The sequence below is a fragment of the Chelonus insularis genome, unplaced genomic scaffold (genome assembly GCF_013357705.1).
Source record: "Chelonus insularis isolate UGA/USDA-ARS -01 unplaced genomic scaffold, ASM1335770v1 contig_93_pilon, whole genome shotgun sequence".
In the NCBI taxonomy this organism is placed as follows: Eukaryota; Metazoa; Arthropoda; class Insecta; order Hymenoptera; family Braconidae; genus Chelonus; species Chelonus insularis.
The window spans coordinates 562,744-584,573 of NW_023276782.1; the positions used below are offsets into that span (position 1 = coordinate 562,744).

General features: G+C 27.3%; 1 protein-coding gene across 2 annotated transcripts in view; it reads left to right on the forward strand.

Annotated features, from left to right (window-relative positions):
- The first annotated feature begins 6 nt into the window (after nucleotides 1-6).
- Nucleotides 7-21,830, forward strand: part of LOC118072494 (A-kinase anchor protein 200-like) — a 40,463-nt gene continuing 18,639 nt past the window's right edge. Inside the window, exon 1 of one of the 2 annotated variants that reach the window (XM_035092403.1) lies at nucleotides 7-150. The gene's annotated coding sequence lies outside the window, so the exon portion shown is untranslated. Of the gene's footprint in view, nucleotides 151-17,517; nucleotides 17,655-21,830 lie in introns of those variants that run through there. The other variant, XM_035092404.1, reaches the window with a different exon arrangement.

The following is a 21,830-nucleotide window of genomic DNA, read 5'->3' on the forward strand; positions in this document are numbered from 1 at the left end:
AGTCGCGTGCGCGATGAGAAGTGCGCAGTGGTACGGCGTCAAGCAGCGTCAAGTTGAGTCGACGAGTGAATTGTGAAGGAAGAGTCGTGTGAAGAAAGTGTTTTACACTCGTGTTTTTACCTATTTTACAACGATCATTTCACTTACTTGGTAAGTACGGTTATTCCAAATACTTTTATATTCATTTCCGTATATAAAAGTGACTAAAATCACCTATATCATATGTACTTTTCCGTATAAAGTATTAACGTTTTTATGGCGCTGTTTCCTATCTCTTGAATGCCCCTTGGCAGAGACGCCGGCCGGCACGAGCCATCAGTTCCTATTATTCGTAATTTCGCATGTATTACACTGAGTTTATCTATCAATTATTTTTTCACGCTCTTTATTTAGTTCTTTGATTGATAATAATCAATTATTATTACAATCAAGCATTCTGTTCAACTTATTGTCAGATAAGGACACACACACACATACACCCATGCGTGCATATATCACGTATTCATGTTAGTCGTTAAAGATATTAATTTGGCAAACTATTGTTTTGATATATAGTTTTCAATTTCTTGTTAAATTCATATATAACCGTTGGCCATGAAACATTCTTTCGACTTCAAAAGATGATGAATAGCTGAAAAATATTAGTGACAGTGACTTAGTATTTCTGAAATAGTGTAGAAAATAATGAATCAACTGATTTTTAGAGATGATTGATTTTGAATCATTTTTGTGTGGAAAAATCAATTTTTCCAAGTGTCGTGCCCCGGAACTTGGAGCTCCTGAGCCCTCCGGGGCTATTTCTTATGCACAGGAGTACGTTGTGCAGTTGGGTAATCGATTCTGCGCACGAACACTCGAGTTCCGGTTTCTATTCGTACCAGAAAGCTATCCACGAGTCAACGACTAAATCCTCAGGCGTTTTTTATACCTGATTATTTTTCTATAATCGTATCAGAATTATTTATTCCCTTATTTTTATCATTTTCTTATTCACAAAAATCATTTTCTTTCTTCAAAAATGAGCACATTTATATTTGCTCGATTATTAAAATTATTTATTCAGTGGACAATCATAATTATTTAATGATATGATTCATATCTGTCATCTGCAGAAAAGTTGTAATGAATAAGTAACATAACAGTTTTACTCGACAAATCGATTTCTCGGCACAGTTAGTCATTCACTTGTTTGTTTCAAGAATTTTGCGGTGACTCAGTGATAATCTACTATTCGATATAATTACGCTTTGACAATGGAGATATTTAACTGAGTAAATGATGAACTAACTGCATTTCCTGAAAATAAGAATTTATTAATTTTTTGTATTACATTCAATCACCGATTAGTTTCGCCAGGTTGTATCTTTGGCCTCAGTCTAGTGCACGCCATTTCTGCTGCTGTCGCGGCTCTTCTCCATATACGACCAGGCCGCATTCAGCGGTTCTCAGTTAATTTTAATCCTTCACAAGTCTTGATAGTTTGCGTGTGATTATCCCAATGAGTAAGTCGCCATCACTTGATGCGTGAGAACCATCAATTTAACGCGAAAACTGGTTCTTTCGAGAGAGATATTGCGGGCAGCAATACATCCAACTATACTACGCCACCACCATCATCTGCTAATCTTTTTTTTCTTAATCTTTCTTTTTTCTATACATACATACATACATATATAGATATATACATATATATATGATACTACAGCAGATGTATACTTAAATAAAATCAATATGGGGACACGAAATTTTTTTCAAGTGTTTTCTTTTCTTTGTTCGGACGATCTGACGGTCTTTTTTTCCTGATCATGGCTTTCACTTCTATACCTGGATCAAATCATAAAAATTTTTTAGATACAACATCACTGTTTCTGCAGCACGCTAGACTTAATAAAAAGGATAATGTTTTAAATTAAGGGGAAACAGCCAATGGGTTCTAAATTATCCATTGCCATTTTAACCTACATTTTTAAATATTTAGCAAATCGATTCTCTTCTAGTATTATATTTTTACTTTTAATTTAAAGTATCATAAAATAAAGAATTATTTTTCCACTGTATTATTTTTTACTGTTGAAAACTGTGATTAAGAGTGAGTAATCTTAAATGTAGGTTATTTTTGTAGAGCTCTAATCCATGTTTTTATAATAATAATTATTTTTTTTTTTTTATTTTTGGAGTAATAAAAAAAAGAAGCGCTTTTTTTTTAAATGAAGTTTGACACAATAAATTTGTTCTCATTAGCTCTCATAATGAAATAAAAATAATTTATTACTAATTAAAAATAAATCCAACTATTATTATACCTAATGGATTATAAATAACCTGTACAAATATTTTTTACATTAAGCTAAATATTATTTTTCATCGTAAAATATATTGTGCTCCCTACCATAATGGTAGCTATTTATTTTCCGAAAACCTAAGGTAAAATTTCATGTTCCCCCTTTTATGGTTGGATTTTATAATAATTAAAGTGAGGAAAAATTCAGATAAATTGGTCTTTTGATAAAAATAATAAGATGATCGATAGCCGTCGATAAAATCAGAGAAAAGAGTGAAACGAATTATCCCAATCACTTGAAGTAAGTTATAATAAGGACTTGAAGCTTGATTGCTGTACGAGACAAGGTTACACGTGTGTCGCGAGTGAGTCTTTATCCTTCTGGAGCGAGAAACGAGGGGCATCTATGCTTATTCCTCTACATTGGGCTGTGCTGCGAAGCGTAGATGAATCGCATGGGGGTTATGGGGGCACTGAAAACGTACGAACAGCAGCTGTTCACCATTCGTGTTCTAATGTATACTATATATACAATAGTCTCTCCCGTTTATCCCCCTTTCTCCCCCGCATTTTTCATTCTCTCGAGCTGAAGAATATAAGCGGGTGAACAAGTTTTTCGCTCTTAACTTGTTATTGATTCCACTTTATCCAATAGATATGTGCTCCAACTATAATAATTACGGTCACTTTGTTTTTATTTTTGCTGATGTCCCTCTTTTCCGAACCGCATCTTTATCGTCTTATTGATGATGAACTCGAGCAAAAACATCATGTTTTTTCTTTTATAACTAAGAAAAGACATTTTTCTTCGATATTTTTTCTAATGGATGATAATTATTAGAATTAAGGTATGTCGATCACTCTAGGTCGTATTAAAACAAAAGATTCTGGGCTTTTTGAAATAAATTAATATTTTTTTATTAAATATACACATTAGATTTTTTGCATATTGATTAATTTTTCTTCTATTATTTTTAAAAATATAAAACAATTTGTTATATTAAAACAAACATTTTATTTTCTAATAATTTTTTATTCTAATGCAGTAAAAAAAAATTAATATTAATCGAAATACTTCCTTGTGGAGTATTAGATACGTTGAAATGATAAAATTGCATATTTTATTTAACAATCGATGAGTGCCACTCGATGAATAATATTTAGCACTTCATAAATATATTTAATCCTAGACTTGTATTATGTTACATAAATATGCCATTTTACCATCAACGCCAGAAGTTATGGGGTGATAGTTTCGGAGAATTCATTATTCCATATATATGGAGTTGATCATCTATTTTTAAAAAGATTCTCCTACTATGTCATAGTTGGGTCATGACTAATAAAGAGCTTTTATTCAAAAAGTACTTCCAGTTATCAGCAAATAAAATTGGAAAATGTTCTATTGCGATGAAGTCACAACATAGGAATTTTTTTCTCCATTGCTACTGTTGAAAGAATCTTCCATTTTTGGAGTAAATAAATATTGGAGCATTTAAATAAAAAAAAATATGAATTCTTTAATCAATATATTTTTTTGCTATTTTATGCAATGTAGAACTAAAATACTATGGTTCACAGAATGTTCATATAATTATTCTTGATTGTTTCACAAGATGAATATTCATATTTTAAAACCCTACGCAGATACAAAGTAAAAAAATTTTTGCATTAGAATACAAGAATTTAAAACAGTTCAGGTTGTGTTGATAACTATCAGACATTCGATAATTATGAAATTTTTACTTTAAAAACTTGTAGTTTTTAAAAATCTTTTATTCATACTTTGTTTTATTATCACGTGCAAATTAAAAAAAAAATTCTCTGTTATTGAAAATGTTTTTAAACAATGTATCATAGCAACAAATTATTGATTTTTATGTTACACATTCTATAATACTTTTAGTGTGTGATAAATTTTATTATATTTTTAATTTTTATAGATTAATTTTTTCTAAGTTAATGTGGTACTTAAAAGTTCATTAATATATAACAATTTTTTTAAATACTTAATTTCTTTTAATGCACTGGATTTATTAAAGAACTATTTCACAAGCTTAAATGAATTAAAAAAACATAAAACTTATTGAGTGATTAAATTAATCATTTTAATCAATATGCTGATAATAAAAATAATTGAATAGCTGTTTGTCAATCGAACTTTTAATGAATTTTTTTTATCAAATTTTTTATTTTATTTATTACTTGAATTAAATTTAATTCAACCAACAAAATTTGTTGTTAAAGTCTTCAGCTGTCAATGCTGTTGTCAATTAATTTTTGACATTAAAAAGTATTAATTTGTAATAATTTATATTGATATAATAATTTTATAAATGTGCATAGGAGTACATTAAATCCTTTATTCAAGTCTGCAAGCTACTCATACGTCCTGTTAGTTTGCTTTCATTTCCTGAATTAAGTATCATTCTGGACTGGCAATAATAAGCTTAACGCGACAGATCGTCGACACTCGTGACCTCCAGCTCATTTTGAACCAAAGGTTAAGTTCAAGGTATTTTAGATATTTATGATGATTCAATTCTTATTTTTGTCGTGATGCTCGACCACATTTCTTTGTTTTCTATCTTGTAGTTTTAACTAAATGAAAATAATGAATTTACCCAACAAATTAATAAAAAATATATTTGCATTAATAATAAACACTGTCTTGAGCTTTCTAACAAAATAATTTATTAATAACGATAATTCCGACAACTAATGAATAAAATGATAAACATTTTCATTTTTTCTAAAGTGATAATAAGATTAAAAATAAAGCAAATAAATATGTAGGTCAGCTTAATATAAATGCAGTGGGAAAATATTTTTTCTCAAGTTGCTGATATTTTTTATAAATGTTAATAGCGAAAGAATGATGATAGATATGTGTATGTTGAACAGAGAATAAACGATAAAAATAATTGTGGTAAACGCATCATGTTTGTTCTCCACAAAATTATTAGAAATAAGAAAGGATTACACATATAATCCTTGTAGTGTAGTATGCAAGACATGACCTGGCCTCCACTTTCTTAGAATGTATTACTAGGTCCATACATAGTTGGATAGTAGTATACATATATTATATACAATACTAACTCTACAGTCCCTCATTCAATAGATTTATAACAACCGGTTTGCTGGATGACCGTTTTCGCGAGACTCCTAAGTTTCTTCTTTGATAGTCTGTAAATCTAAATTATAAACTTCTAGATTTTTATCCATTTGTTATAAGTATTTTATTTAAAAAATAATTGCTTTTACATATTTGTAAATAAAAATAATAATAATAATACAAGAGTATTTTGAAATGTTTTCTTTCTCCACTGACTTCTCTAGAGAATTGAAAGAGAATGGTAGATATCTAGAGTGTATTGCACTCATTTATTGAGTGACTCATATCTTTAACATAAGAGTCTTGAGTAAACGTAAAGTTTCATACTCAGTTTATATTATGAGATATATACAAAATTGATAACAATTATTATTGAATTCTGGCGTGAATATAGAATCTACTAGACATTAGTGAGAATTAAAATAAGTGTTGGATATAAATTTCTCATTTTTATTATCTTTTGTATTATCATTATTGAATACATCGAAGTGTCTTGGTGAGCTGTAAAAGTAATCAGTTTTTCTTGAATGAGGACGCGAGATTGGCAGAGAGAAGAAGTAAAAGGTTCTTTAAATATAACAGAGCTAAAAGTCAAACGTAATGTGCAAGGGATACAGTTGATAGTTTTATTTTTCTTTTATTGATCGATTTTCTTATAATAAAATTAACAAAAAAGCTTTTTAAATTATTTTACTAATATTTTTTTAATTTAATTTCAAATGACATTAACATTGAAAAAAAAATTTATGATACAGGTATGTTTATAACAGATAATAGTATTATGTAGAATTCACATTGTCATTAGTAATGTAAGCAAAAGAAAAGGCTAAAGTTGCGTGTTAAGATCACTTAATACTTACATTCCTAGTTTAAGTATTTTGCTAGAATAATGGAGTGGAACACACTCAGTGCTTCAAGTACATTCAAGCTTAACCGGGTTTTTACTTACTAAATAAACCGAATAAATATGATTTCTTGACTAAAAATACTTTCGAATAAATTACTTTATTATTTACTGTTAGTCTCATTATTTTTTGGGACACTTGAAACAAATTTATTTTTTTAAATTTTATGTTAATTAGATATGAGTTGTTAATTGGATCTTAAGCAGATTTAATTAGTAATAATAATAATGACTGCTTTTGTAACAATAATGGGAAATTTTTAACTGAATAATATTATTTATTTATATTTTAATAATTTTGTGGTGCTCTGGTATGAAATATAAATTTTATTAACACAGCAACGTCAATCATTATTATGCATATTATAATATATATTTAAAATATTAGTAATTTAATAATTATTCTGATTAATTAATTATTTCTTACTATGATTAATATTATTGATTATTATTTTTTTATCGGAAAATCATAAGATGAAAAAATTTATTTCTTTCACATGAAATTATTAATTATCTTATAGAAAAAAATTTTAATTTAATAAATTCAGTTACTGGTGATATAGAAAATTGATATCATTAGCAGTAATACTAATGAACTAAAACACAATGATAATTAATATCAATAATGTCGGTACAAAGTGAATGTACACTGATACTACCAATTAATGTATTACATTGTGAATAATAAAATAAACTCTTAATAACGATTTTATTTCATCAGATTTGTGCTAATATATTTGCAAATAAATTAAAAAATATTATCATTTAATTACCGATGATCCAATTTGAATGACAATTAATCACACGTCAAAATTTCATGTTGTTACAGTTATGAACAGGAAGTATCGAATTAAAACTTATCTTTTGCGATAAATGATCTCTCTTTGACCGCGGTTGTTAGGCTTCAAGAGGCAGACACAGCAGATTAGAAAGAGAACAAAAACGTTGTCAAGAATCACTTAAGAGCTCTTTTCATACACAATCAAAAGATAATTTAATATTTAAAAGTACTTCTTTTGTCTTTTCTTTTCTTGGCACATTTATTATTATTTTTTCCGTTAAACTTGAGTATTAAATTTTGATCATGTATACATCGATTTCCGGAAATATTATCTAGAAGCCCCGAAATTTCGAATCTTTCATCATTGACCAGCTATGTTGATCACATATTAGGCTTCTCCTTTTATCCACAAATTTTTATTATTCTATCACATTGAATTTAATGCTTCGTAAGCAATCTTTTTAATTATTTTAAATTATTAGTAAAGTTTTCAAGTGTAGATTACTTTGTTGACATGACTCCAAAATGATCCTACATTGAGGAAAAAGTTTATTCTGAATCGGTAATATTTTTTTTTCAATTGATAAAATAAAAATTGGTAACGTTTTTGATAGATTTAGTTTTGATGATTATTAAAATAATTAATTAAAAATAAATCTCTATTGTTCTTGATTATTTTGAATATAATGAAATATTAAAATACGTTTTTCAAGCTACATATTTGTTAAATTCAATAAAATATTTCATTGCAAATATTTTAAATTCTTTTTATTGATTAAACCAACATTTTTTTGTACAACAAAAATTTTTTGCATTATTCATTGTCAACTTGAACTAAATATCTATCAAGCAAAGTAAAATACACAATAAAAAAATCTATTGTATGGTTTTTTTTTCTTTTCATAAAAGAAATATTGTACTTTACTCAATGTTCCATTTATAAAAATTTACGTTAAACTTCTAGAGAAGAATAGTAAATAATGTTGTTAATTTTAAAAGAATCTAGCACATTTCCCACTACATTCGAAATAATTCTGTTATCATTATTCTAAATATAATTCTCAAATGACCTAGGAATATCTACATTTTTAGACAGAAATATTATTAAACAAGACTTTTAGATAAATATCAAATTTCCGTATAACTTTCTCACTAGAAACCGTTATTCTGCACTCATGAGTCATGATGTAGACTGTCTAAGAAGTTTTTTGATGATATTCCTGCATACGATAAAAATATATAATAATTTATTCTTGAGTATCCTACACATTTCCTCCACTTGTCACGTTTCAAGACACCTTTGGTTTGATAATGCATTGTTTTTATCCGGTATCTTGGTTGTTTAGAAAGGGGCAGTTATTTTCTCCTATAAATGTAATGTATTAGAAGCATATTTACGATCTTTGATATGGATACTACAAACATACATGGAAACCGTTGGAAAAATACTTGTTTATTTATTATTAAACTATGTCTCGGTTGATGTATTGTATTTGCATGAAGTATATTCGATTCTGACAGAATCACTGGCTCGTATAATTAATAATTACTTTTACGTCCCTGTATATTCAAGGATTAATTTATCATTATAAGGATAATTTGTGAGATTAATTTGAATGGAAGGTTTTACAATTGACATGAAAAATATCCATCTAATTGTTGTCTGTTCGGATATTTGTGTAATTTAACGTCTGTTTATTTATTCAGATTTAATGAAAGTTATTTTGTTGTGTATTCAATAGATATTTACAAAGAGTTAAATAGTATACATGATAAAATATACCATTTGAAATTGGAAATTATAATAGAGTTGATTTGATTTTATAAATAGAATTGATACTGTTTTGAAAATACAATCATTTATTTTTAATAAGTTTCAACATAAAATATTAATTGTATAATTGGGAATTATTTCATGCTCTTTGATATGCTCATATGAAAATAAATAGTATTATCTGTAACATGACATAAAGTAGCAATCAGCTATGATTCATTGATAACAATCATAACACAGATTGAATAACTCTAAATAATATTATGCAATTTTCAAATAAATTTAGTAAATATAATATTTGAATTGATGAACTTAAAGCTTCTGTAACTTTTAATTTTATTTATTACTACCAAAAGATTTTTTTATCTTTAAAATAATGACAGCATATAATAAAAGATAAAGACAAAATGTTTAAACTCTCTTCATAATTTTATTTTTAAATATCTGATATTAATAAATATTTTATTACTCTAAAATACTTGTATTAATCATTAATTGACTAATTCATATTGATGACGTTTTATAAAATGAAAGAAGGTTTCTTGATTATTGAAATAAATCTAATATATTTATTTTGAAAGTATCTTCATACCAAGTGAATGGAGTAACAAAAAAAATTCTGACCGTGAAAGTGCCAAGGTCATAATGATTAAAATTGTTAGGATTGTGGTGTGAAATGGGTTAGGGATTTTATGGTGGCTGTGCATATTTTACAAATAAAGAGTCTATTTTTGACGTTCACTTTCATGGCTGGTGCAACCGTGAAAATCGTGAATTTTATGGCCATGATTGACGTGAGAAAAACGATGAAATGTGGCAACGATGTCCAAAGGATTCATGGGAAACTAAACACTCACAGATAATTTTAAATTTAACAAGCATATATATAAGTATAATATATATATGTGATGTACAGTAGTCTTCAAAATGCAACGTTGCCACGCTCCATCATATGTATTACATATTGGGGAGACACACATAACATTAGTATGCTTTAATCGTAATAAAAATAAAGTATAGTTCGAAAGAACAAGGATTACTGTAATAAATAAAATAACTTGACGATTTCTTCATACTTGATAGCAATATTTAACTCCTCAAAGTTTGGATGAAATCAAAACCGAGGGTGTTTCCCTATTTTAACACATAGATTACATGTATACATCCATGGAGATTACATCAATACTGTACTCTAGTCTTGGAAAAACAGGATATCCTTTGTTCGGAGTGTTTAAAAGGCTTGACAGGTACTGTGATTGAGTAAATTACCCTTTAATGTTTTAAATCCGGAAAAGGAATTTGTTGTTTCTCCATGTCAGATTATTTTTGAAAAAAATATCCATTAATTACTGCAATCATATATAGATAGCTGAATGTGAATAAAGTATCGCCGTTTTAATAGCTTTATAATTACTAGATAAAATTCAAATAACACTTTGGTTAAATTATTAAACCTCGTCGATGTTTGCTAAAATCATACACTAGATTAAATTATGTATCTTATAGCAGTACTACATATAAAGAGATTGTAATTACGTTAATTATGATAGTTGAAATAAAACTTATTCGATTAGTTATGAAATGAGAGGGAAATAGTAGGTACTTGGGGAAATGGGTTTCCAATATCACACAATAATACTAACATACAAAATATAATCGTCCGAATTTTTTCGAGAAAAAAGACGTTATTTCTTTCATCAATGCCGTACAATGGACCTACGAGTGACTCAGAATAAATTCCTAGTGATGAAAGCAGAGAAATAGATTAATTCTTTTTCGGAGCAATCTTTTTTTATGACAATAATGAGTTATTGACATTTATTCATCATACAATAAAAATCAATCCCTAGAATCAACCATTTTTCTACAGGAAATAAAATAATTATTTTATTAAAAATAATTTCTCAACACCGAATTTTCAATAACTTTTTTTACAGTATAAATTCAATACTCTTTTCATTTCCTCTGCTATTAAATATATTTATTAATTTATTTACTGTAAAAAAAATCCGCTTAAAAGAGTCAAGTTCAAAATTAAACTGTTGCAATTTTTCCTTCGTTACACTCAATGTATTTACCTGGGCCGTGATGGTAATAATATTTTCTTCACGAACGAATAGAGAAGTGGGTGGTATATAATTTACGTTTTTTATTATTACCTAATATTACATTATGTATTCGTATGATCGCGGGACGAAAATTACATTGACTTTCAAATTAAAATCCAAAAAAAAAAAAAAAGACGAATATTGTAATATTACTGAATGAATGTGGGGGAATTTATTTCGAGCACCAGCGGCCCACAGTTCCGACGGATTTCCGGATGTTTTGCTTTTATGCTCATAAATCGATTTTTTAGATAAATTCAAATATCTACTGAATGAGCCTTCAATCCGTTTATGCTTACTGATTTGCGACAAAAAATAAGAATTTTTTTTTTTTTTGCTAATAATTAATTACATTTGTGAATTAAAAGTAGTGGTGACGGGGAGGGGATAAGTAGAAAAGGAGTCACATTTGATAACTTCGATTACTCACTACGTTATTAATGCTTAAGTATCATATCGATAATTTCTCACATCACATACTTGAAGCTAGCATTGAATTACCATTTCATACTTATATGCATGGATTTGCATGTCACAACAGTCTCTCCTTGTTTGTCTTCAAAGTGTGTGGTGATCGTGAAAGTCGACTCCATACCTTCAATTTACTCATTCATATCGTGAATCTCCAATTGCATATACATATTCAATGATTATCACTAATGTCTTTAAGTCATCATATTTCACATTTTTCACATTTTATCATCGCTTTCAATTTTATGAGTTCCGTATACCGTTGATGATAACTAATCACACATTAATTTTTTAATCTACTGTGACTTGATATAACTAATGAATTATCATCAGAAATATTTAATGTAGTGAGTTTTCCACTAAAAAATTAAAATATTTCAAGCTTATTTTACAGTTTTTTTATTATAAAAAAAAGACTGTATCGAAATTAATTAAGCATACGTACGTACAATTATATGTACAGACCATTGTACGTACGTACATACATACATTTTTAAATCTTCTGATATGCTTTCAAATGTCTCAGTATTATAATAACTTAAGTTATTATAATTATTAGGAATTTCTAATGGAAAATTAATAATAATTGAATTAAAATTAAATGATAAGTTGTAAATTAATTTATTATAATTATAAAAAATTCTTCATTTATTTTACAAACGTGTTATTAATTGAGAGCTAAATGATTTTATTATTAATTAAATACTCTACTTTTTTTTTATTGCAGCATTGAAATAAATAAAAATGTCTTAATTCATAAAATATCAACAAAGTTAAATGAAAAATGTTGAATTAAAACCTGTCTTGCATTTCTTTTAGACGGCAAGATTGAAAATTGCAGTTTACGACTTGACTTTTATTCCTCTTTAAGCTAAAAGTATAATAATTTTTTTGAATAAATGTGTGCAAAAAATAGCCAAGGAATTTCTCAGTTTTATTTCACTTGCCCCTACTCTTGCCAACAGAGAGCATATTCTTTGTGTGGACTATAGGGTGGAGCTTCCGTTTCCGGTAATGAACGTGCCGCATACAAGCATGACTCGAGCTTGATGATCGAAAGTCTCGTGCAGCTTCTTTATTGCTTTGTCCTCATGTATCATTTTATCAGTTAATAAATCTTGTCTTTTATTTCTTAATCCAATCAGAGAATTCCTAATAAAGCAATAAAATCACAAATGAGATTTATTATTGAGAAAAAATAAGGGTAGGTTCAAAGTTCAAATTCCAATCTTCACTTTTGACTCATAAAAAGTACAATCTTTCAAGATAATCCATGACAATAAAGATATGGATTATTTGAAGGCTTATTAAAGATATACCTTCAATTAATTATCCAGAAATAAATCAGAATGGATCATAAAATTAAATTTTTTTAAATAAATATAATTAAATAATTGATACATCTTTATTCAATAATTTAAATAATTTCTTCGTTGGGTGGAGCTTCCGGCTGTTGTTAATAAAGATAAATTAATTTCAAACATCTCGTCTTATATGATCCCTAGCCCATAAGAGAAGGCTGAAAAAAATCTGAAGAACATGAGATTAAACATATCAATATAATAATGTGTGGGAATATTTAGTTAATTAAGTTACAATTTTAAACATCTTATTAATTCATAGGGATTATAATCTTGAGAACAAATATAGCTTTCAGACGTTGATATTACTCACCATCTCCTTATATACATTAACCCTGATATGTCTTTTGAATCTGTTGATTAATTTATGTAGTCTCGGATAGAAAAATAAAAAGGTCTTTGAATATGAATTTCTGTTAATAATTTTTGCGAAAATAAATAAATGAAAAAGGAATTTGTTTGCTGGTCAATGGCTTCTGTGACAAGTGAATTTTTGAAATCTTCTAAATTGCTTGTTGAGGCAATGAAACCTGCTGTTACTTTTGTTCTACTCAGAGATATGTGTGGTGATATCAACCGAGCGTAACGCTCCGTTTTCTCGATCGATTCCCAATCTTGTTTAACTCGTATTAGGTTTACTTTTGAAAGAATGAAATGTTTATTTTATTTTCTTCCCTTCACTTGTATTTGTGATTGTCATGAGATTATTTTAATCAATACTAATGAAAAATGCCTCATTAATTTTGCAAAACAGAAAACAAATGGTTGTGTTTTTACTTGTCAATTTTATTTATACAAATTTTTTTTGCAAAAATAATAAAACAAAATTGATAGTGAGTTTATAACACTTTCTGATTTTGAGGAAAAATTTATCCATTTAGAAAGTATTCGATCATTTTATTATTATTATTTTTTATAATTAAAATTATATTTTCATAATTCTAAGAATAATGAAATTTTCCTAAAATAAATTAGTAATATTTTCAGTGTGTTTAATATCTTTTACTTAGCCGATAAATTGCATACAGATTACCAAAAAACATTTGTATTTTTCTACTATTAGTATTGCACTATGCTGCATCTTGAAATTATTTATTATTTTTTTTTTCATCATTATTTATTAATATATAATGCACAAAATATTTTATAATTAAGTTTAGTAATCTGTATATGTATGTATATTCTATTATTTTATGAAAAAATATTTTTAAAAGAACTGCAAAATTTTTTTATTGTGAAAAAAAATGTTAAATAACCATTGAGTATTTATTTATTTATCAATTCAATCCATACTTGTAAAAAAAATTTATAGCGGCGTAAAATTCGTGTAAGGAATTAAATGTCAAAGTACCGTAAATTCAGTGCTTAGACATGCTTCCAACTGTGATCTATAAAGACTACACCTGGTTGTGCAGTACAATCAATTAATTACAACATTTCAACGATAATGCGTTCTTGTATTAAAATGCTAAACTTTAGCAGTGTTGTAAATTACATAGCTCTAATGAAACCCTTTTATAATGATTTATATTCAACTTTGATTTTAAAAATAAATAAAATATATTTTACTTACATCGCTACAAACTTCTCAAACATGTTTCAACTCACACATTCATGAGTATAAATCATTTTATTTTTGAAAAAATGCGTTCTTCTATAAAGCAATCTTTCGTCAGCACTTTGAATTCATGTTTACAATTTCTCTTAATGGAGTTAATTAATTTAACATTTAATTTATTAAATACATTCTCACTTAATATTTAATTGAGTATTACTTAAAATTCTTCAGTAATATTAAAAAAAGAATAACACTAGTTTCATTTTAATTTCAAAACAATGCAAAATAAATAAATAATTGAGTTATTTAAAATTTTTTTTTTCTCATTAAATATACAAACACAGTTATTTTAAATCTTATGACCACATATTTATCAGCTAATTGCGTTTATTCAATGAATTTTTAATTTAATTGGAATTAGTATTATTTTTTTACCTTGAATACACTCTGATTAATAGAAAATGGTTCTGCATACTAATCTGCCACATCTATGTTTACACAGACATAGTCATTATTTTGACAGTACATGAGGCATCGTTAGTACGTAAAAGCCCAAGTATTTATTCAGAACCTAAATTTGGATGATTTATATCAAAAGCTATCTAAATGTCAATAGTAATAATTCCGGTCATTAACAGTAATAATCACTGAAAAGAATGTTCTGTAAAAAAAATAAACTCTTTATGAATGAGTCATACAAGAAAAAAAAAAACAAAGCTCAATCAAGTGACTGCAAAAATTTTTCTTTTATACACAAAATAAAAGAAGGTTTAAAAATATCACATATAATCACAGAAGTAAACAAGTCACGCACCAGATGATAATATTGTATTACGCTGATTGTGAATTAAATACCAGCCAGATTAGTATACTTTTTTTTATTTCTTAATATTTATTAAATATTTACTATTTATTATTTTTATTCATTAAAAAATATTATATATCTTGCCAATGTTATTATTGAATGCTAAGGAAATATAGATAAATCTGAGAAAGTAATATCTGATAAAAGTTGAAAATAAATACCTAAGTAAAATGAAATTTTAATCAATATGCACGGTGTATCACATCTTAGACTTCTCATGGAAAATTTATGAAACATGCCGGAAAATTCCACGGCCATGCAGCTGCAAAACTAATAAGAATATTTAAGATATCTCATTGCAGTTCGTAAATTAGATAATAAAATATTTATACCTTAAATACTTTTCTTTTATTTTATGCATTATTATACTTCAAAGAGATCAATATAAAAGAAAACAGACTGAATATTTTTATAAAAATTTTTCATTTCATTATATTTAGTGAATAATATTTTGTAAATTTATTGAGCGGTTTTAGGAGGTATGTTGTAGCAGATTAAATTCAACTTTTATAGCAAAAAGTCTGTGAATATTCGTAGAAAGTTTACGTTTGAAAACCAAATGTTCCAGAACAAAGTTTTAAGTAGGTATAAGAGGAAACCACTGATAAAGAGATCCGTGTTGAGTAACGTAAACTTCATTCAGTAGCTATCTTTTTTTCACGTTTCTATCCGTTTTTAGGTTGTCTTGTTTGTGTGTTTTATTTCTACAATGCTGACAGTAATGAAAGAGAAGGCCCCCTAAAGTTTGGTCAATGTTTTCATTTTCTTCCTCAACTTGCTACTGTTATATCTATAAACTGACCGTTTTTCAAAGAATATGCTTATTCTTCCATGATTTTATTCACTTGTATTATTCTTGGCTTCTTTTTCCTATTTTCAAACTCCTTTCAATCTCTTAAAAATTTTTAAAATTAGGTCTGCATACTTCTTAGTAGATTGAAGAAAAAAAAAAACAAATCTGCTAAGTAACAAAAAAATTATCTTCTCTTTGGGATATCTAAAAAAACAGTCTGATAAGTTTGGCATAAAATCACCTTACCTTTCAGAGTATTATCAGAGCCAACTATTGACACCTCGTTAAATAGAATTGCTCAATTTGCTTTCGAATTATCGTTGGCGAAATCTTTGATTACATACAGCAAACTTAGTGAAACGACATCTCGAGAATAGTTGAATCGATTTTAGCTACCGAAGTGGTCTAGCGATATGATGTATTTTAGAGAAATTTTGGACTGATTCACTTGTAAACACAATCAATAGTACATTCTATTTTGATATTGCTAAAAAAAAAAAATTCTCTTGGTTCAAAGTGGTCGTTTATTTGATCATAATTTAGAAACAATTTGACAGATTCATTTTAAAGCTTATCCGACTCTAAACCACTTCAAAACTCAACTATTGACGTCTCGTTAACTGAAATTGCTCAATTTATTCCCGAGAAATCGTCTACGAAAGCTTTAATTACATGGAAAAAACTTCGACAATATTCCGTGAATAGATCAAACAGTTTTAATCTTCAAATGACTGATCAATAAATTCCAAAGTAGTTTTGAGTTAGGATATTTCAAAATTCAATTCATTAAATTTTTGAAAAGTCATCCTTTGAGGATAGAAAAATAACAAAACATCATTAATTAAAGGTTTCTTAGATGAGACGAGTCACTTATTTTGTGTTGTAAAGCATAATTTTTATCACTGTTGAAGTAGAGTACTTTTTCACGCAATTTCAATTCAAAACGAGTTATCATGTTTAACGTTAACCGCAATGGAAAGCCGATCCTTGTCGAGTGGTCATAGGGTGAAAAAAGGAGAGGGAATGAAAATTAAAAAATGTACGCAAAGAAGTAATGACGATGAATGAAAGTTGGAGATACAATCGGTCATCAACCGATGAACGAAGAGACAGTCAAGACAGTCGAACCGAAACGGTCGACGCCACTAACACTCGTTTATTCCTACCACCAACGCCACCACCACCACCATCCTCCTCTTGTCCTTTTTATGCTTGTATATATCTCGCGAGGTCTCTCGCCAGTTGGTAGCGCGTTGCCAAGCGAAGTGGATGAGTTTGTAAATACGCTATCTAAATCTTCGTGTTCAAAAGTTTATCTTTTTTATTACGCGAGTGATTGTATTTAAATATTATTAATTAAAAAAATATATCTTGTTATTATTATAATATTATTTTAAATATAATATAAATTACATAGTAATTATATAAATATATATTTATAATTAATGATACTTTGAATGTTGTGTTAAATATTTTCAAGTTATTGGCAGTTTTTTTTTTAAAATCAAGATTGTTGTAAAGTAAAATACTATTTATTGAGTAAGTGCCGCAGAGAAACTGTGTTGCTATTCCAAACGGATATATTTATTATTACATGCAAAAGTACTGCAAAAAAAAGTACATTTTATACTCACGTTTCGGTGAGTAAGTTTTAAGAATTTTTTCCTTCTTAATGATTTTCTCTTTCTTCTCTTATTTAGAATTTCATACATCTTTCTTTTCTTCTGTTTATTTTTTGTTATTCTGATAACTCTAAACTTAACGGTACAAAAGAATCTTAAAGTGATGGTGAAGAGCAAGCAATATTCGTAGAAAAGTGAGAAGAAGGAATGCGCATGCGAATTCTTAGATATAGTAAAGCTGATGAACATTTTAAATTACAAAGCCACCGTATATAATATAATATTATATGTATATAGTTACTTTATACACCGTCTTTTTGTTTTCCAGAAAAGCCGGTTTATTTTTTTTTACTCATATCTCGATCACATAAAGATTAGGGAGAATTTTAAGAAGCTGTGTTTATTGGTCCATTATTAGAATCCTGTCTGTGAAGCGTTATTCGCCATTTTGAGAACGGATAACAATCAATGGCAATATGTAAAAGGAATATTTTCAAATTCCGCGTTTCTTTTTAAAGCTGCATTTTTTTTTGTCATCTTCATCACTTTCTTCACATACACGCACTACTGCCATCTCTTTGTCCTGATTTTTCACAATTAGTAGTAGGCTTTGTGTGCCCATTGTGTTCGAAAAAATGTATGTACCTGGAGAATAAGAGGATCACAGGCTCTTTTTCATGACCAGGCACAATTGTGTCAGTTGGGTCGAATAAAGAAAGGTGTGGAGACAGTATAAAGTCTCATACCTTTACTTCGCTGCTGTTGAAAGTTTTTCTTCACATTCTTATATTCAGGAATTCATCCTTGATTAAATTACTGGAACTAGTTTTAGTGATTTATCGATGAATTTCGTTTTTTTATTTTTTTTTCGCAACGTAAATCATATCAGTGGAATAATATACGTGATTTTAGTCAAGCTAAGATCACTGCACTTTGCTTGTGTAATTCAAGTGTCTTTCTCTTACTTCAATACACACAAATGGACAGGATTTACATATTAAAATATAGAAAACAAGATTTGTTATTAATCCAATTCTTGACATTGGATTTAGATATGTTTTTTAATTGCAATTTAACAACACCATCATTATTCTCATTCTTATTTGTTAAATAACTTTTAAATATAATTAAAAATAAATGATCACTAATAAAAAAAACATTATTTAGATTTAATTCTCCTCTGATAATCTGTATTAATTGATTTTTATGATAAATTTTGGCCTGGAAATAACAATGATGTGTCTTCAAAATTGACGTGTCATGTTAAAGCTATTTAAAAAAGATTTTCTAATAGCCATCATTACTTGATATTTCATTAAATTTTTCCACATACATGATAAATCTTATAATTATGATATATGAAATATTTTGATAAAACTCAATAGCACTAAATACGTTAATTATAAATTCAATATTGTAATTAAAATTTTGCTCCATTTTTTGATTAAAAAAAAAGACAATTATTTTTCTTTAAAAAAAAATTACTTCAACAAGCATGGAATTTTTTTATCAATACTTGTGCTATTAAAATAAAATTTCCTACTATTAGATTAAAAATTTAATCACAGTAATTAATCCATTGAGTCGACTTAAAGAAGAATTTTAAGCTTCATATTCTATTAATGTCTTGTACAAAACATGAACGTCATTAAAGTATTTCATTGTGCATTATCATTTAACCAGTATTTTATATTTCACGACCATATGGTCATTATTAATCACTTTTATTAACACCAATTAAATTTTAAAAAATTATTTTTATATTTATTAAATATTTTATTAAAAAAAATTAAAAATCCATTTACTTGAGGAGGAAGAGAAAGGTTTGAAGGGAAAAAAAAACCTAAAATTAATGAAGATTTGAACAGAATGTTAAGCTTTCTTCCCACACCATACCGTGTAGTACATGAGTGCAATTTAACATCAAGATACTTGATTGCGATAAACGTAGGCGAATATTAATGCCCCAATACTACACATTGAATATATCCAGACCGACGAAAAATTCGCCACATAATTTCCAATGACATTTTCATGAGCTGCAAATGCTTAAACCATCATATATTTTATTAATCTATTCATTGTACATACAAACAGATATATACAAATGTGTGATTATAAAAATTAACACCTTCTTCATGACTTTTCACGATTGTAACTTTTCTCTAACAATTGCCATTACCTTAAACACTACCTGTCATTTTTTGTAACATATAATCAATGTTTTTATTTAATACCTATTGAGTATGTTTGATTAAAAAAATTTTTTGGAGTAAAAAATAATCATTGATGAGTGAATTAATCTGCATTTAAAATTCAATTATTGAGTGTGAATAGAGTTTTTAATAATGATGTTTTATTTTTAGACAACATAGTATTACAAATAATTGTAGAGTGATGTATTATTCTTCAATTAGAGAAAATTGTTGTTCAATCATAATTAATAGCTATTTACAAGTCTATTTGTCATTAATAGTGATTTATGCTTAGCTATAAAAAATTAATGTCTAAATAATTTCATATTTTATTTATTTTAATTATTATTTCACACAAAAAAAATATTTTTTTAATTTGCTTTTATTTATTGTTAACAAACTAAATCTGATTTTCGATTATTGTTTACTGAAGACTATAATCTTTTTAATAAAAATTCTATACTGACAACAATAGAAAGATATAAATGATTTATGAATGAAAAAATTATCACTAAATGGTACTATTGCTATTTATTATTGTTGCTTGTTAATTGTTATTGTATTATTAGCTATAAAGGATTTAAAAAAATAATTCCATTATCATTACAATTTGATTGAGTAATCAATATCAATTTTAACTCCAAAATATTTGATTAATCACTTCCTTTAGCTAGAAAAAAAAATTGAACTCCTCTGATAACGGAGTAATTTTATTATCGATAAGTAATACTATTCAGTCTACAAAAACAACTTTTATTTATTTTGGTGAGCTTGTTTTTTGGCAACATCATACAATAAAGAGTTCCTAGAAGTTGTAGTGACATTTGTATATAGTATTGATGAATTATAGATAAGAGATGAATCCATAAACAGAAGTGATAAGGATTGAATAGATAAGAGCGATTATGACCTTATAAAATTTAATGAGGAAGAGGAGTATATTACGTGATGGTGTACGAGAAAAAGTATGAGTAGAGTTTGGTAGTAAAGGGCATGATGGTGAGAAACTTGTACATAGTGATGATGAGTAACGCTATTCAACTGTTTCCGAATCAAAACCGACTATCTCATAGACTTTAATTGATGTTGCTGTTATGTTTTACGCTTCAAGAATGCCGAACAAGTTTGGTAGGATACTACATGCCCTATCATTGCTTGAACAAGTATCATACTTTCTAATGATTGATCTTTTTTACGCTGACTTGTCATCTATCAGAGTGAATAATCAGAATTAGTTGATACCTTGTACATATATTAGTCCTTTTTCTCGATGAAAGTGACTTTCTTCTCGAAGATGGGCAAGGGATATAAAATATAGGGTTTGGAATAATATTCTGGCTTAATTTTTAAAATAAACAAATTAATATTAGACGAAAAAGATGCTTCTTTAGGAAGGAAACAAAGGAAAGTCTTTTTTTCGTCTTAATTTTCACAGGTTTTTTTAAACAATGAATTAAAAAATTTTTGTATAATAATACGCTCTTTTATATGCAGGAAATAATAGCTTGTTAGGTAGAGCTTAAATCTCACCTTTTGAATAAAGAAAAGTCATGGTTTATAAAGAATTAAATGCTTTCCTACAAAAAAATAAGAACCAAGTAAACTTGGGTTGAGATTCTTAAATTTTGAATGCATTAATTTTTATTTATTAAACATTAAAAAATAATTTTCTTTCAAGAAATGCAAAAATGATTAATTATTTATGTGTGCAAATTAAAATTTTATAACACAACCTGCTTCTCATCAAGTTTCAAGTAACATATTAATTATTCTAATGAACTTAAACATTGACAGTGTGTGTGTGTTAATGTAAAGCTTCAATTTGTGTCAAACACGGTCTTGGTAAGCCGTCTACCCTGTTTCTCAACAATGCCTGATTGAGTTTTGCACTTCAACGTTACCGCAAACCAGTGTAATTGGTCTATGTGTGAACGATTAGTTAGAACAAAATGAAGAGAAAATTCTTGAGTAAATTAAGCCTCGTTTCGTTGTTATTCCC